The sequence below is a fragment of the Pecten maximus genome, chromosome 5 (assembly GCF_902652985.1).
Source record: "Pecten maximus chromosome 5, xPecMax1.1, whole genome shotgun sequence".
Taxonomy (NCBI): Eukaryota; Metazoa; Mollusca; class Bivalvia; order Pectinida; family Pectinidae; genus Pecten; species Pecten maximus.
The window spans coordinates 39,709,988-39,715,431 of NC_047019.1; the positions used below are offsets into that span (position 1 = coordinate 39,709,988).

At 34.6% G+C, this 5,444-nt stretch overlaps 1 long non-coding RNA gene across 1 annotated transcript; it reads left to right on the forward strand.

The window, feature by feature from the left end:
• The first annotated feature begins 2,890 nt into the window (after positions 1–2,890).
• On the forward strand, positions 2,891–4,192 carry LOC117328566. The gene is made up of 2 exons (XR_004532985.1): positions 2,891–2,947; positions 3,514–4,192. It is a non-coding gene; the product is annotated as an uncharacterized LOC117328566 (long non-coding RNA).
• The last annotated feature ends 1,252 nt before the right edge of the window (positions 4,193–5,444 follow it).

Genomic DNA, 5,444 nt, shown 5'->3' on the forward strand with positions numbered 1-5,444 from the left:
TATTCCTCAATATTCTTCTGTCCAAGATCCGTTGCACCACAATCAATATTTGTTACTCAATTTCACTTGAAACACAATAGAATCCAAGCCTTATATATACAGTGTATACAGACACACTGTGACTATCTGCCTAGGGAAATTCCCTCCTATCAACTGTTATTCCAGCCTGGTAGTCCATCACATGTGACAGAATCGCCAGTCCACTTCATGAGTTTATAAATCTACATAGGTCAGTCACACATGACAAGGCAAATGTAGATACAAGTCGGTCATATGTGACAGGGTGGACAGTCTACTTTGTGAGTTAATATCTACATAGGTCAGTCACACATGACAAGGCAAATGTAGATACAAGTCGGTCACATGTGACAAGGTGAAAAGTCTACTTTGTAAGTTATATATATACCTACAAGTCAGTCACATGTGACAAGGTGAACAGTCAACTTTGTAAGTTATATATACCTACAAGTCATTCTACACCACCAGAGTCTATAATGTATCTACCCTTATCAATTTGCAGCATGGACTGCAATGCAGCATATGCTGCAATCATGCTGCTTTTATGCTGGCATCATGCTGCTAGTTTCACAGCATGATTGCAGCATGTGCTGCATAGCAGCATGGTACCATGCTTCTGTACAGCATGTACTGCAACCATGCTTTAAAAATTGAGGTAATTGAATATCTGAACTCTAACATGCTGCAATCATGCTTTGTCGACTTAGTTAATTTATCATATGCACTGTATCATGCTGCAACCATGCTGCAATAACTTTGCCAGTTTGGATATCAAATCATATCATGCTGCAACCATGCTGCAATAACTTTGTCATTTTAGACAGGATATGTACCATGCTGCAACCATGCTGCAATAACTTTGCCAGTTTGGATATCGAATTATATCATGCTGCAATCATGCTGTGTGGACTTAGTAAATTTATCATATGAAATGCATCATGCTGCAACCATGCTGCAATAACTTTGGCATTTTAGATAGGATCTGTACCATGCTGCAACCATGCTGTATTAACTTTGCCATTTTAGATACAAACTGTACCATGCTGCAATTATGCTGTATTAACTTAGTTAATTTAATGAACTGCACCATTCTTTCATGTATTAACATGAATTGTTTAAGTTGAAATGTGTATATGCTTGGCCATTCTGTATTAGCTTAAAAGGGCATTCCTTTGTTCGGACATCACAAAATTTCTGTGGGTGAAATGTAGGTCCAAGCGAGGATCCAAAATCTAGGACCAAATTTCCCAGGTACCAAGATTAACCTAAACAATTATTAATTAATAAAATAAGATACAGAAAATTAACAAAAGTTGGTATTAGATATTTTAGTATCTTTTTTTTTTAATTTTAAATAAAATATAGAAAATTTCCAGGTATCAATGGTGATAACAAAATAATTTTTAAAAACATGTTTGTGTTGCAGAATTTCCTTTTTATACTTGATCAGTACCACACATATTTATTTAAAATTCAATAACAATTATTTTAATTAAGTATTTCCTTTATAAGTATGTTCTTTGTTAGTATAACGGTTCACAGCTTTTAAATGTGATATTTTGTCAGCTTTCACTTGTAGTTCTATCTCAGAAGGAATTAACATTCGTGTGACGACTTAAAACTCATCCCTATAAAAATTTCATTCAAATTTTCAGAGTTTAGATCGTTTTTTGAAAAACCAGTATATTGACTTTTGCTTCGATTATACACTTTTTATCGGAGATAGAATCAGTCACTTTATCCAAACACTGACATAAACCAAGACGTTGCCATTTACCATGCACCAGCTTACTACCAGGTAGCCATACATGTAACATGTTCGCCAAAACAAAATCGTGGTCACTCACCAACAGTTACACATGTGCTTGGAATATCGCTTTTAATTCAATCAAATAAGATTAAAATCACCTGCTCTTTGTCTTTGTATCGCATACTTTCTGGATATATGCGGTGTTAAGATTACATCTGATAATAGCATACGAAATCACGTCGTGTTTGACAGAACATTCATCGCTATAAACTCCAATAAACATGTGTCGAACTTATGTTGTCACTCGGACGCTTCCTTGTAAAACGTATATTGAAGTTAAGCGCTGTGATGATCTCGACCTCGACATGAGTTTACTAACAACAGACGATATTCCCGTACTTTAATCTGAATTATTTGAAATCGTGAACATAAAAAGAAAACGTGCATTGGTCGGTTCCTCGTCTGAAAATACATCCATATTAAACAATAGGCGTATAACAGACGAGGCCAAAATCTCTGGTCAGATTACATGTTTATCGTTCGGTTCACCTATGACCTCGTTTGTTTACCTTGCTCCCGAGATGTGACGAGAGTTCTCCTCGAGCTCGTGCGATCTAAATGTGCACGATGCAAGTATTAAATACTGTAATATTTATCTTAAAAGTATGACACAATAGAAGTTTATGATTTAGAATAAAAAAAACCGCACAAGTAAAAATGAATCGTGTTAATCTCTGGCAGTAAAATATTTATCCCATGATGCAACACACACGAGTTTAGCGGGAAGTCTGATAGCCATGTTTGAATTCACCGGATGTTTATTTCCAGAAGAAAAGTATAAACAAACACGACGATAGCCTAAAAACGAATTTTGTTTCCCGTCTTACTGAAGAAGATCGACTTACTTCAAGTTACCGACGAATGAATATCAGCTTTCTCGTTGTTTTTGACGACCGATGCATATTTTTTACGGACAAACATCGTTACGAGACAGGGTAAGTTTTAATTATATAATCTTCTTCACGTTCTGACATCGTTTCACATTATACGACGATGAATTTGATATAGATCTATTCATATCAATAATACCTAATTATTTATTTTTCAGGGTTTTGATGACTAATTTATCACAGATTACACGGCCGAAGGAAACGCAGTACCGATCCATGTGTTACAATCGTAAGTTTTCAATTTTATTTATTTATTATTAACGATCTTCGGCCCGACTTAAATTGCATTTTTTCCCCACTCACACAACCCTTGTTATGATTATGACGTACATACGTATTCACAAACAATGGTGAGGAAAATTTGTGTTTTGGATAATGAAACCTTTCGTGAAAGATCTTTACCTCCACATTCTTTTGAGGATCGATGTTTGCAGATTATTGCATCAAATTGAAACGATTAAATGAAATAGGTGAATTAAGATGAATTATAAGTAAGTAACGTTGTTTTATGTATAGTATATTGCAGTTTCACATTGATATGAACTGATGGAGAATTCGGGAGTAGCTTGATTTAATTAATAATTAAGTCATCCTGGCAAGTTTTATTTTGTAGCTTTGTGTGGCTGGCTTAAATTTTCTTGATAAAAAGGCTTCCAAAGCAAACATAATGAAAATGATAGCAAAGTGATCATGAAAAGTACATAAGTTAAATACATACATTATCTTCAAAAACTTGACAATTATTCTAATTTTGAAATAAAAGAATATTCTAAAAGTCTTTCTTTCTTCCAACAGAGATCTAGACTGAGTCTTCATGCAGTACATTCTGGAATGAGGAACACCGCATGCATTGTGGTCCAAATTGATGGCATTGACTTAACACAAAGCAGAAAGGAATGAAGAGAAATTAAGAAGTTTATGTTTCACATTAATTAAGATTATTCGAGATATGTTATCTGTCGAGGTATACAACATTTCCTTTCATAATAAAAGTGTAAACATTAATATATATACAAAAAAAAATCATGTATATAATCTAAAAATCCTTGTTAGTTATTTGTTGTACTAGCAAAAAATATAATATAGTCGTCTCAAGCTTGGTTGTATTGAAATCCCCGGGGACAGAGATATATCACTACAGTACGTGCTACATCAAACAACACACCATTGTTCAATTGTCAATCAACATTTCATTTAGTCAGTATTTAGAATTGATTCCAAAATTATGATAATCTTTTCACAGTTTATTAGAAATAATGTTAAATTCGATAGAAGTCTTCGACTGTTGCTCGTTTTTGTTTATTTTAAGTTCACGGACACACATGAAAACAGTTTCCAGTACATCTGGGCTACTTCGAGGAAACTACGTATACTGTCTGAAATCAGTCTTGTGCGTCGGTGACAAAATGTGTACATATCCTACTATAACTCTGCTGGAAAATATTATTTTGTACTATTTTCCTACTATTTTAGAGAAAAAAAACAGAATTATAAATACATACTGTATTATGTACTGACATTGAACTTGTATATCTTGTTGACTATTTTTGTTGAAACAAACCACTTCTAGCTAGGATGAATTGATATTAGTTGTATTTGAAAATTGTACTAGAAAAAGATAGCTGTGTTGTGTATGTGATGGAAGTTTTGAGAAAAAGAATATAAGAGGCAAATGAAATAAGTACCATGGGTAAATTAGAATTAAAATTTGTTTTGTCACATTCTCATTTCATTGATAAGTTTTAAATGTTTGAACTAGAAAAAACAGCCTGTATGAAAAGTTTTATACCATGTTAATTACCAAATAAAATGTAATACAAAAGTATTCTTCAAGTTTTTATTGCATGATTTTCATTGATTTTGTAAACCATGCTGCCATGAAGCATGATTGAAGCATGATCCCAGCATAATTTGCATAATTGAAACATGCTGGGATCATGCTGCAGACCATGCTTGGATCATGCTGCAAACCATGCTGGCATCATGCTGCAGACCATGCTGGCATCATGCTGCAAACCATGCTGGCATCATGCTGCAGACCATGCTGGGATCATGCTTCACAGACCATGCTGGGATCATGCTGCGGCCATGCTTCCTTAAAGCATAAATGCAGCATGATCCCAGCATAATTTGCATAATTGAAACATGCTGCAATCATGCTTTAACTAGTAAGAATATATAGTGAGGTAAATTAGGCACCATGCTGCAGTCATGCTTCATTCATGCTGCAATTCCATGCTGCATTCATACTGCATCTATGCTGTGATCATGCTGCAAATTCATAAGGGTACACCAGTGTCTGTGTCTATAATGTATCTACACCAGTGTCTGTGTCTATAATGTATCTACACCAGTGTCTGTGTCTATAATGTATCTACACCAGTGTCTGTGTCTATAATGTATCTACACCAGTGTCTGTGTCTATAATGTATCTACACCAGTGTCTATAATGTATCTACACCAGTGTCTGTGTCTATAATGTATCTACACCAGTGTCTATAATGTATCTACACCAGTGTCTGTGTCTATAATGTATCTACACCAGTGTCTATAATGTATCTACACCAGTGTCTGTGTCTATAATGTATCTACACCAGTGTCTATAATGTATCTACACCAGTGTCTGTGTCTATAATGTATCTACACCAGTGTCTGTGTCTATAATGTATCTACACCAGTGTCTATAATGTATCTACACCAGTGTCTGTGTCTATAATGTATCTACA